This window comes from Lygodium microphyllum, chromosome 8 (assembly GCF_053477565.2).
Source record: "Lygodium microphyllum isolate KBCC chromosome 8, Lygodium_microphyllum_v1.1.10, whole genome shotgun sequence".
In the NCBI taxonomy this organism is placed as follows: domain Eukaryota; kingdom Viridiplantae; phylum Streptophyta; class Polypodiopsida; order Schizaeales; family Lygodiaceae; genus Lygodium; species Lygodium microphyllum.
In genome coordinates this window covers 81,188,695-81,202,531 of record NC_141142.1, presented here as the reverse complement: position 1 = coordinate 81,202,531, position 13,837 = coordinate 81,188,695, and positions in this window count along the sequence as shown.

Below are 13,837 nucleotides of genomic sequence, written 5' to 3'. Positions count from 1 at the left end.
ATTTGGACAGCATGTCCAATCCATACTGCCTCTGCAAGAGCTGTATCCCACTTGGTGATCTAACCACCTCAATGCCCAAGAAATATCGCAGCTCTCCCGAATCCTTCATCTCAAACTTCTGCTTCAATAGCATTTTCACATGAAGGATATCTTCATCACTGTCACCTGTCATAATCAAATCATCAACATAAATGACAAGTAGCATAATACATTTCTCTGTTTTTCTCACATAAAGTGAGAACTCTGCCTTGGAAATCTGAAAGCCAATAGTGACGAGATACTGTCCTATCTTGTCAGACCATGCTCTAGGTGCTTGCTTCAAGCCATACAAGGCTTTCTTCAACCTGCAAACAAACTCAGGATGAACAGCATGCACATAACCTAGTGGCTGCTCCATATAGACCTCTTCTTGCAAATCACCATGCAAGAAGGCATTCTTTACATCCATCTGATGTAAAGACCATCCCTTTGATGCAGCCATAGCAATGACTGCTCTTACAGTTGCCATCCTTGCAACTGGACTGAATGTTTCTTCATAGTCAATGCCATATGTTTGTGCATACCCCTTGACTACTAATCTTGCCTTGTATCTGTTCACAGAACCATCTGCATTGTGCTTCACCTTATAAACCCACTTACAGCCAATTGCATTCTTACCTTTAGGCAAAGGTACTAACTCCCATGTAGCATTTGCTTCCAAGGCATCCATTTCTTCATCCATGGCTTTCTCCCATTTTTATTTTCCCATGGCTTGCTCAAAAGAAGTGGGTTCTGGTTCCTGTATCACTTTGACCATATATGCATAGTGAATGGCTGTAAATCCATCATATTTCAGCCTATCCACAGGATACCTAGCTCTCGTAGACCTGCGCAAAGTAGGTTCACTCCCAGATGCACTCAAAACATCCCTGGTCTTCCTTACTCCAGGTGTAACAATAGAAGGAATACCCAACTCATCATCAATGCTCTGTTCTGAGCCACTGGATTCACCATCCACATAAGAGTGACCTGCATTCACATCAAACCTGGGCTGATCAACCTTCTCTTTTCCTTTTCGTGATACCTGCATACCACTATCTGCATTGCTTTGAGAAGATTCTCCTGATCTCAATCTGCCTGTCCATGGCGAAGAATGTGAACCACTACTAGAGGACGCTCCAGGTCCACTAATATTTTGTGACTGCTGCTGTGAATTTTGTGCAGCATTACCATTTTGTGCATCTACATCATCAATCACATTTACTGGTTTATACCAGCTACTCATCTCATCAAAAACAACATCTCTACTCACTGTAAACTTACGAGTAGAAGGGTTATAGCATCTATACCCTTTTTGCTGCAGAGAATAACCAATAAAGATGCACTTCTCAGCTTTTGGATCCAACTTGGATCTTAGCTCATCTGGTACATGTACATAGGCAATGCAACCAAAAATTTTCAAATGAGAAATATCTGGTTTCCTACCAGTATACCTCTCCTCTGGAGTCATTCCATGTATTGCTGCAGTGGGAGTCCTGTTCATTATGTAGACTGCTGTAGCAACTGCTTCAGCCCAATAAAAATCTGGCAAGTCTTTTTCATTGAGCATGGCACGAGATACCTCTCCAATATGCCTGTTTTTCCTTTCTGCAATTCCATTTTGTTGTGGGGTATGACTGCATGAATATTGCTGCTTTATGCCATGCTCCTGCAGGAACCTTGCAAACTCATTTGAGAGGTACTCTCCCCCTCCATCTGACCTTAGGCATTTTATCTGTAAGCCTGTTTCTTTTTCAACCATGGCTTTAAGAGTTTTGAAATGCCCAAAAACTTCGCTTTTCTTTTTCATAAAATACACCCAAACTTTTCTGCTATAGTCATCAATAAAACTGACAAAATAATGACAGCCTCCAAGAGATGCAGCTTTAGTTGTCCACACATCAGAGTGGATTAATTCCAATGGCTTCTTACTCTCTTGAACATGTCTAGGAAATGGTTTCCTTGCCTGTTTTCCAAACTGACAGGCTTCACATACCTTATGCATTTCTGCAACCTTGAATCTAGGCAATCCTGCAACAATATTTTGGGCCTGCATTGATTTAAGTCGCTGTACATTAACATGACCAATGCGTTTATGCCAGATATCAATATCTGCAACTACACCGGTCCCATGTGCAAACATTGCTGCACTCAATTCAGACATGTCTACATCCAATGTAAACATTCTGCCCTTCTTCTTTCCTTTTGCTATCAAGCGACCTTTATTTTTCATATTCTCAACAAAGCATCCATGAGGATTAAATCTGACCTGCAAGCCCTGCTCAACCATTTGACCAACAGAAACCAGATTCTTGGTGATATTCGGGACATGAAATACATCGGACAGGTATTTCTTTTTCCCATCTTGCATAGACAATGGAATTTTTCCAATCTGCACAATAGGATGTGCAGTATCATCACCAGTCTCCACAAATCCTGGTTTTTCCATTTTTCTTGCATCCTCCATCCATTCTGCATGACCTGTCATGTGGTTTGATGCACCTGAGTCAACATACCATACATCATTGCTTTCTTCTGCACTTGTCACAGAATTGTTCATGTGCTGCACCATAAACAAGTGCTCATTTCTGTCATCACCTTGTCTACTAGAAGATGCATAATTCCCTTGTTGCAGTTTTCCATTCATGATGTCATTCTGCTTTTTGTAGCAGTCTTTAGCCATATGACCCATTTTACCACAATAGTAGCATTCAACATTACTGTTTGCATTTTGGCCTCTTTGCCATCCACCACGACCTCTTTGGCTCCCCCTGCCTCTAGAGTTACCACGTCCTCCTCCATAGAACTGGTTTTCTTGAGTTTGTTGCATATTCTGATTTCTACCACGGTCTCCAAATCGGCCTCCTCTACCTCTGCCTCTACCTCTTCCAGCATTTGAGTAGAAGACAGCTTCTTTTGAAGTTCCTCCTGAAGAAGATGCACCACCATTTCTTTGCTCCTCAGAAATTAGAAGAGCAATAAGCTCCTCAAAATCAGGAAATCTTTCACGAACTGAAATGGATGTCCGAAACTGTTGAGATATCGAGCTCCACTCGTGATACGCCAGGGTGACCGTTGTATATTTATGTCACCGACTTGTCAGTTGCAGACGCGGTTGGTACACTGCCCATGAATAATAGCTACATGATAGCTATCCTTATCTACTCTAGTTCGTGGCTCAGTTAGTATGCCACCTTAGTTAGTTGAGTTTGGTTTGAGACCCATATATAGGGTTCTTCTATTTCTTTGTACTTGAGTTCTTTTGGCTTACACAACTAAGAAGAGGAAAACTGTTTTCAGCCTCCACCCTTGTGTGTCTTCCCCCATTGTGCAAGCAAGAAAGCTTCAAGCGAGACTCCTTCCTTCTCTCCCACAATCTTGACATGGTATCAGAGCCTTGTTCGTGGTAAGGAGCTCAAGAAAGCAAGCCAAGCTCGCGGTGGTCTGGTAAGAGGAGCAGTGTTGCTTTCATTTCCTGTTTTGGGAGCAGATCTCTGCAGGTAGCACAGCCGGAAATTGCAGGAGTGCATTGTCTCAGGTTGAGACGCCCTTCGCGGTGAAGCAAGAGGGCAGTATATGCTGCGGGCAAGGGCTTTAGCCCTTGGCGACCTTGTTTTTTTGATTTGAGGCCGTTTCGGGGCCTGTTTTGCAGACGGAAGTTTTCTGCACGCACTCAAGAAAAGGCTCAGTTTTATGCTGTGCGACCACTGTTCTACAGGTCGGTGAAAAGTTACTGTAGAAATTGCATCGTATGCTTGTGCACAGAGACATTGGGAGTTTCAGAATCATCCTTGGTTCCTATTTATGCAAAATCGTCACTAGGAAGTGACTGTGTGGTCAAATACCACTTTCGCCAATTTTGCAAATTTGCCCTTGTGAGAGTGAAGCTGTGTTTTTTGCAGTGACAGAATTTCTTGCAGTATTCTGTAATGGCGTCTGATTCTCTTTCACAGATTGTCACTGAAAAGCTTGACAAGAACAACTTCCAGGCATGGAAGTTTAGAATGACGAATTTCCTTATGGGAAAAGGATATTGGAAATTTGTTGCAGGAAATGAAGAAGAACCAGTTCTTTCTGATGTTCCCAATCAACAACAAATGCAGGCATTTAAAACATGGCATGAGAGAGCCAGGAAAGTTATGTATTGGCTGTCTATCAGTATTTCAGACTCTATGATTGTGCATATTCAGGATGCAAGTACGCCAAAGGAGGCATGGGATACTTTGTCAAAAATGTATAGCACAAATACGCAAGCCAGGAAACTGCAGCTCAAGCAAGAGTTGCATAATGTGCAAAGAGAAAGTATGAGCATCAACGACTACCACATGAAGGTGAAGAAGATTGCAGATGCACTTGCTTCCATTGGGTCGCCAGTGGAAGATGATGATTTAGTTTCCGTGACCTTGAATGGTCTAGGAAAGGATTATGCACAGTTTCGGACATCCATTTCAGTTCGTGAAAGATTTCCTGATTTTGAGGAGTTGATTGCTCTTCTAATTTCTGAGGAACAGAGAAATGGTGGTGCATCTTCTTCAGGAGGAACTTCAAAAGAAGCTGTCTTCTACTCAAATGCTGGAAGAGGTAGAGGCAGAGGTAGAGGAGGCCGATTTGGAGGCCGTGGCAGAAATCAAAATATGCAGCAAACTCAAGAAAACCAGTCCTATGGAGGAGGACGTGGTAACTCTAGAGGCAGGGGGAGCCAAAGAGGTCGTGGTGGATGGCAAAGAGGCCAAAATGCAAACAGTAATGTTGAATGCTACTACTGTGGTAAAATTGGTCATATGGCTAAAGACTGCTATAAAAAGCAGAATGACATCATGAATGGAAAACTGCAACAAGGGAATTATGCATCTTCTAGTAGACAGGGTGATGACAGAAATGAGCATTTGTTCATGGTGCAGCACATGAACAATTCTATGACAAGTGCAGAAGAAAGCAATGATGTATGGTATGTTGACTCAGGTGCATCAAACCACATGACAGGTCATGCAGAATGGATGGAGGATGCAAGGAAAATGGAAAAACCAGGATTTGTGGAGACTGGTGATGATACTGCACATCCTATTGTGCAGATTGGAAAAATTCCCTTGTCTATGCAGGGTGGGAAAAAGAAATACCTGTCCGATGTATTTCATGTCCCGAATATCACCAAGAATCTGGTTTCAGTTGGTCAAATGGTTGAACAGGGCTTGCAGGTTAGATTTAATCCTCATGGATGCTTTGTTGAGGATATGAAAAATAAAGGTCCCTTGATAGCAAAAGGAAAGAAGAAGGGCAGAATGTTTACATTGGATGCAGACATGTCTGAATTGAGTGCAGCAATGTTTGCACATGGGACCGGTGTAGTTGCAGATATTGATATCTGGCATAAACGCATTGGTCATGTTAATGTACAGCGACTTAAATCAATGCAGGCCCAAAATATTGTTGAAGGATTGCCCAAATTCAAGGTTGCAGAAATGCATAAGGTATGTGAAGCCTGTCAGTTTGGAAAACAGGCAAGGAAACCATTTCCTAGACATGTTCAAGAGAGTGAGAAGCCATTGGAATTAATTCACTCTGATGTGTGGACAACTAAAGCTGCATCTCTTGGAGGCTGTCATTATTTTGTCGTTTTTATTGATGACTATAGCAGAAAAGTTTGGGTGTATTTTATGAAAAAGAAAAGTGAAGTTTTTGGGCATTTCAAAACTCTTAAAGCTATGGTTGAAAAAGAAACAGGCTTGCAGATAAAATGCCTAAGGTCAGATGGAGGGGGAGAGTACCTCTCAAATGAGTTTGCAAAGTTCTTGCAGGAGCATGGCATAAAGCAGCAATATTCATGCAGTCATACCCCACAACAAAATGGAATTGCAGAAAGGAAAAACAGGCATATTGGAGAGATATCTCGTGCCATGCTCAATGAAAAAGACTTGCCAGATTTTTATTGGGCTGAAGCAGTTGCTACAGCAGTCTACATAATGAACAGGACTCCCACTGCAGCAATACATGGAATGACTCCAGAGGAGAGGTATACTGGTAGGAAACCAGATATTTCTCATTTGAAAATTTTTTTGTGCATTGCCTATGTACATGTGCCAGATGAGCTGAGATCCAAGTTGGATCCAAAAGCTGAGAAGTGCATCTTTATTGGTTACTCTCTGCAGCAAAAAGGGTATAGATGCTATAACCCTTCTACTCGTAAGTTTACAGTGAGCAGAGATGTTGTTTTTGATGAGATGAGTAGCTGGTATAAACCAGTAAATGTGATTGATGATGAAGATGCACAAAATGGTAATGCTACACAGAATTCACAGCAGCACTCACAAAATATTAGTGGACCTGGAGCGTCCTCTAGCAGTGGTTCACATTCTTTGCCATGGACAGGCAGATTGAGATCAGGAGAATCTTCTCAAAGCAATGCAGATAGTGGTATGCAGGTATCACAAAAAGGAAAAGAGAAGGTTGATCAGCCCATGTTTGATGTGAATGCAGGTCACTCTTATGTGGATGGTGAATCCAGTGGCTCAGAACAGAGCATTGATGATGAGTTGGGTATTCCTTCTATTGTTACACCTGGAGTAAGGAAGACCAGGGATGTTTTGAGAGCACCTGGGAGTGAACCTACTTTGCGCAGGTCTACAAGAGCTAGGTATCCTGTGGATAGGCTGAAATATGATGGATTTACAGCCATTCACTATGCATATATGGTCAAAGTGATACAGGAACCAGAACCCACATCTTTTGAGCAAGCCATGGGAAAAGAAAAATGGGAGAAAGCCATGGATGAAGAAATGGATGCCTTGGAAGCAAATGCTACATGGGAGTTAGTACCTTTGCCTAAAGGTAAGAATGCAATTGGCTGTAAGTGGGTTTATAAGGTGAAGCACAATGCTGATGGTTCTGTAAACAGATACAAGGCAAGATTAGTAGTCAAGGGGTATGCACAAACATATGGCATTGACTATGAAGAAACATTTAGTCCGGTTGCAAGGATGGCAACCGTAAGAGCAGTCATTGCTATGGCTGCATCAAAGGGATGGTCTTTACATCAGATGGATGTAAAGAATGCCTTCTTGCATGGTGATTTGCAAGAAGAGGTCTATATGGAGTAGCCACCAAGTTATGTGCATGCTGTTCATCCTGAGTTTGTTTGCAGGTTGAAGAAAGCCTTGTATGGCTTGAAGCAAGCACCTAGAGCATGGTCTGACAAGATAGGACAGTATCTTGTCACTATTGGCTTTCAGATTTCCAAGGCAGATTTCTCACTTTATGTGAGAAAAACAGAGAAAGGTATTATGCTGCTTGTCATTTATGTTGATGATTTGATTATGACAGGTGACAGTGATGAAGATATCCTTCATGTGAAAATGCTATTGAAGCAGAAGTTTGAGATGAAGGATTTGGGAGAGCTACGTTATTTCTTGGGCATTGAGGTGATTAGATCACCAAGTGGGATACAGCTCTTGCAGAGGCAGTATGGATTGGACATGCTGTCCAAATATGGGATGACAGGCTGTAAGCCTATTTCAGTTCCTTTGGAGCAAAATGTGAAGCTGAGCACAGATGCAGGTGAGCTTCTAGAAGACCCTACTATGTACAGACGCATAGTAGGAAGTTTGATTTATATGACTATTACCAGGCCAGATTTGAGCTATGTTGTTGGATTGGTAAGTCAGTTTATGCAGGCTCCAAGGAAACCACATTTGGATGCGGCTAGATGCATACTTAGGTATGTGAAGTCCACATTGCAGTATGGACTATTTTATGAGACTGGGGTTCAGATACAGTTGCATGGATACACTGATGCTGATTGGGCTGGTAGTATTTCTGATAGACGATCTACCAATGGATATGTATTCTCTTTTGGGAGTGCTGCAGTCACTTGGAGCAGCAAGAAACAGCCTACAGTTGCCTTGTCGAGCACAGAGGCTGAGTACAGGGGTGCAGCAATGGCTGCATGTGAGGTAGCTTGGTTGCATAAGCTACTTTATGATATGCATTAGTCTACAGATGGGCCAGTTGTCATTTATTGTGACAACATGAGTAGTATACACTTGGCAAATAACCCAGTCTATCATGCTAGAACAAAGCACATTGAGGTGCATTATCACTATGTGCGAGAGAGGGTTTTACTAGGTCTTATTGATCTAGTTTATGTCAGCACAGAGGATCAGGTAGCTGACATATTCACGAAGGCATTGGGCGCAGAGAAGCTGCGCAAGTTCAGAGACCTGCTTGGTGTGCAGGAATTGGGATTGAGCTCGAGGGGGAGTGTTGAGATATCGAGCTCCACTCGTGATACGCCAGGGTGACCGTTGTATATTTATGTCACCGACTTGTCAGTTGCAGACGCGGTTGGTACACTGCCCATGAATAATAGCTACATGATAGCTATCCTTATCTACTCTAGTTCGTGGCTCAGTTAGTATGCCACCTTATTTAGTTGAGTTTGGTTTGAGACCCATATATAGGGTTCTTCTATTTCTTTGTACTTGAGTTCTTTTGGCTTACACAACTAAGAAGAGGAAAATTGTTTTCAGCCTCCACCCTTATGTGTCTTCCCCCATTGTGCAAGCAAGAAAGCTTCAAGCGAGACTCCTTCCTTCTCTCCCACAATCTTGACAGAAACTGTGCATAATCCTTTCCTAGACCATTCAAGGTCACAGAAACTAAATCATCATCTTCCACTGGCGACCCGATGGAAGCAAGTGCATCTGCAATCTTCTTCACTTTCATGTGGTAGTCATTGATGCTCATATTTTCTCTTTGCACATTATGCAACTCTTGCTTGAGCTGCATTTTCCTGGCTTGCGTATTTGTGCTATACATTTTTGACAAAGTATCCCATGCCTCCTTTGGCGTACTTGCATCCTGAATATGCACAATCATAGAGTCTGAAATACTGATAGACAGCCAATACATAACTTTCCTGGCTCTCTCATGCCATGTTTTGAATGCCTCCATTTGCTGTTGATTGGGAACATCAGGAAGAACTGGTTCTTCTTCATTTCCTGCAACAAATTCCCAATATCCTTTTCCCATAAGGAAATTCGTCATTCTAAACTTCCATGCTTGGAAGTTGTTCTTGTCAAGCTTTTCAGTGACAATCTGTGAAAGAGAATCAGACGCCATTACAGAACACTGCAAAAAATTCTGTCACTGCAAAAAAACACAGCTTCACCCTCACAAGGGCAAATCTGCAAAACTGGCGAAAGTGGTATTTGACCACACAGTCACTTCCTAGTGACGATTTTGCATAAATAGGAACCAAGGATGATTCTGTAACTCCCAATGTCTCTGCGCACAAGCATACGATGCAATTTCTACAGTAACTTTTCACCGACCTGTAGAACAGTGGCTGCACAGCATAAAACTGGGCCTTTTCCTGAGTGCGTGCAGAAAACCTCCGCCTCCAAAATAGGCCCCGAAATGGCCTCAAATCAAAAAAACAAGGTCGTCGAGAGCTAAAGCTCTCGCCCGCAGCATATACTGCCCTCTTGCTTCACCGCAAAGGGCGTCTCAACCTGAGACAATGTACTCTTGCAATTTCCGGCTGTGCTACCTGCAGAGATCTGCTCCCAAAACAGAAAATGAAAGCAACACTGCTCCTCTTACCAGACCACCGCGAGCTTGGCTTGCTTTCTTGAGCTCCTTACCACGAACAAGGCTCTGATACCATGTCAAGATTGTGGGAGAGAAGGAAGGAGTCTCGCTTGAAGCTTTCTTGCTTGCACAATGGGGGAAGACACACAAGGGTGGAGGCTGAAAACAGTTTTCCTCTTCTTAGTTGTGTAAGCCAAAAGAACTCTATTACAAAGAAATAGAAGAACCCTCTATATGGGTCTCAAACCAAACTTAACTAACTACAGTGGCATACTAACTGAGCCACGAACTAGAGTAGATAAGGATAGCTATCATGTAGCTATTATTCATGGGCGGTGTACCAACCGCGTCTGCAACTGACAAGTCGGTGACATAAATACACAACGGTCACCCTGGCGTATCACGAGTAGAGCTCGATATCTCAACAACTTGTTGTCCCCTCCTTCTTAGTTGGAACCCATTTCTTGGAAAACGCCTAGGATGAGGGCAAAAGTATATACCATGACCAATCTCCCCACAATTCTAGCAAACATACTCTCTTTCTTGTCTCCTTGGACCTCGATTGCCTTCATTTATGAGGGGAGGGGGCCGCACTCCTTGCACCAAATTTAATGAAAGGCTTTCAAGTTGATAGTAATGCGTTGTAGGAGCTCTTGCTGTAGTATCTCTGGTTCAGGTGGGGCCTCTGCTATTTCTCTAGGCCTTGGCATGGTTGGTAAAACCTACATGGGCTCAACTCCCCCCTTCAACTAGGCTTGATACTTCAATTTTCTATCTTTCTCCCCTGCATAAGTGACTGATTCTTCATAGGATGTGGGAAACTTTCCTTTGACCATCTCCCTTAGTAGAGGATGGAGTCTGGCTAGAAAACAATCTTTCTTAAGGCAATCAGGTACTCTTTCTCCCTCGGCTAAAGAGGCTGTCCATTTATCCCACAATTTTATAAACATGCCTTCATAGGTTTAGTATTCCCCTGCTACGGTTTGGCGAAGATCTAATAGTTGTCTCCAAATATCTTCAGGTGGCTCTGTATCTTGGTACTTGTGCATGAATGCGGTCTTGAGATCCTCCCAATTACCCCTTGTAGCCTCGGGGAGAGCTTGATACCACACTCGAGCATCATCCTCTAGAACTAAAGAGAAGGCCCATACTTTGGTTGCTTCATCATCCCAGCCTGTGACTAGGAATGCCATTTCTAATTCATCCAAAAAGTCTAGAGCTTTCTCTCCTTTGTGCCCAAAAAAACTTGGAAATGCCATGTTGCCTTAGTAGAGTATGAAGATGAAAACATCTAGACTTAAGTTGTATTTTATAAGGGGAAGGATGAATGGGTTCACAGATGCATTGATTTCAGCAAGACGTCTAGGCCCCAGTATGCTTCTAATAATGCCTTGGAATCTAAGCTTTGTGCTAGCTACAATATGCACAGTTTGCATAGCAAGTGGATGGATAGGTCCATACAACTTGTTCTGATTCATGAGAAACTATTATAATAGGATAAAGACATGTACATTGAAGGACACATTGTAATCTAGCATTGGGAAGATTATAGGTTCTGGCGATACAAGAATCTCCCTTAATCTTTCAACCCCAAAGTACATGACAAGACGCTGCTAGAAGAAAATCTTCCTACTGATGCATACATTAACTCGGATGTTTTGTACAGAGTGGAAGGTGTAGAAATTCAGGCCATTGTTATTATTCATGAGTGGAGACTACTTAAGGGAGTAGAGGGAATGCACTTTCTTGAATTATGAAGGATTTTTCCCAGAGTGTTTCTTTTTGAAACCCACCAACTTTGCTATACAGAGAATTTACTCACCAGTGATTGTTCTTACCTTGGTGTGTCCATCCTCGGCGACATATATTTCATAAGGTGTGATGGCAACCTTTTCAACCACACCCAACCTTTGAGCTAACAACAGTTGAAGGTAGTCTCCATACTTTGCACTTCTACAAAACTCCACGCCGTTCATGCATAGTTGTCCTCCTTTGATATGGATTAGGCTAGAGAGAGAGAGAGATTTAATGATTTGGAGACGAGGACCTCTCGGAAGGGCCTTCACTTTGTTTGCAAAACACTCACCACAATTATGAGAACCTAAAAATTGATGGCAACATAATTTTTTCCATTGTGAGATAATGGAATTTCTAAAGTGAACACCTTTTATCCGCATGCATGCCGTCATCCGATAGGCATACTTTCTTTCTTGAGCTTCTTTAGGAGACAATTCCGAGAGTCGTGGACTTCGACTAGCTTCAAAAATAGTTGGTGAAGGCGTTGAGGAAGAGCCACTTGGGGAACTTGTTGTAGAGGATGCACCACCATGTGTTGTATCATTCCACATAAGGAGGTAGAGAATTGTGGTTGAGAATGTCCTCAGCGGGGGCACCAAAAATGAGGGCTGAAATGATGAACGGGTTGCCTCTTACCCATCCAACCTCCAATCCTCACTAAGAGAACTAAAGAGGGGCACCACCTAGCCAAAGGGAGGATGGGCTAGGACATCCCTTTTCTCAAAGAGAATCAAGAGAACCAAAACACAAATTTACAAGAGAGAATATATGTACTAGACACCATATTGGAATATAAGAGAGAGAGAGATGAGAGAAGAGGGAGATAAGAGGAGAAGAGGTAGAAGAAGCTTGCCATTATGCTACATGGAATGAGAAGAGGAGAGGAGAGGGAGATAATAGAAGAAGAGGTAGAGGAAGCTTGCCATTATGCTACATAATAAAAGAACTCACTCATAGCTCACCTCAAAGAGATGAGGGTATTCTAGAGTGCTCTCATGGGCTTGTCATTGTCATTTCTCCCCCTTTCTTCATTCTCCATGGGCTCTTTATATAGCCTCCATGCAGGATTAGATTAAGCTAATCTTCTTGATTAACATAATCCTCGATGATGTATAGCCTCTTTGAAAATATGGAGCATAGTGGATGGGACAAGTCCCCACCTTGGTCATCATGCAAGAAGCCAAGGGTGGTGGTAGACAACATAGAGAAATGGAGCTAATTTACAAGAGGTGGGTACCCAAAGCACATTATTATAATATATTTACAAGAAGGATAGAGTGGAAAGTTGGTGTGGTGAAAGAGAGAAGAAAATTGCATGTAGCCAGCAGTCTGCACCTTTGTAACTTCAAATCCGTGAGGAATTTGAAAAAATTTTCTTCTACAACTTTGTAGACCAGGTTGAAACCGATCGGTCTAAGTGGAAAATTTCTTGAAATTCGCTTTTTCTTGGGAGTTATTGAGATTATAAAAAACGGCTTCTAAAAGTTGCTTTGACTTTAGTCTCCCATATGTATATAAATACATATAAGCATGTGACAAAAGGGGTCCATGCTTGTAAGCTTTTGTGCAAGATCCAAATGACATCATGATGTGGATATTGACTTGTGTGCTATGGTGAGGTGTCCTCTAATGATGGTGATAGATTCTAAATCTTAGTGATGCAGACAGGGCCCATGTGTAGTTGGAGGCTAGTCCTTTGAAAAATCTATGCATTCACTCAACTCCTAGGTGTAATCCATTTTCATCTTCACTAAGATAACCATCCCTTTTACCCTTTACATTGACATGCCTTCTAAGAACTTGTTTCCCCCATTTGCTAGAGTTATCATAATCGAGAAGCAATGTAGCATACCTAGTGCTTGAAAAGTAAACCCAAAGTGATATGGTAAGCTCTTGATAGGGGCTTTGGCCAAATTTTGTGGTAATAATCCGGGTTGTAAAAAACCTGGATTAGCAGCAGTGGTGGAGGAAAGCATTGGAGGATAGCGAGTATTTGATTTATCATTTATATTTTGATGGGCGCCACGCCTATATTTTGTCACGCCTATTTATTGAGGTGTTGGATATTTATTATTATTTTATATACGCATGGGTGCACGATTATGTTATTTCTATTTGGACATTGTATTGGGCATGCCAGACTCTTTGGGCACCATCCATTAGCTTTATTCCTATTTTGTGCTAAAGCAAACTCAAAAGCTAAAAGCTTGCTATTTTGTAATTTGGGCTATTATTTGAGCTTGAAGATGAATAATACATAAAATACATGCTTTGTGGAGTGCTCACACAAGGCATGGGGGGAGATTGCACCCAATTGGTCTCTTGTTCATGTCGTTCATGCTTTTTACCTTATAATTTGTGCAAAAAGTAGAGTTCCATTGTTCTTGGGGACCTTCCGGCATTCACTACGCAAGCGTACAGCATCCGATCTACACAC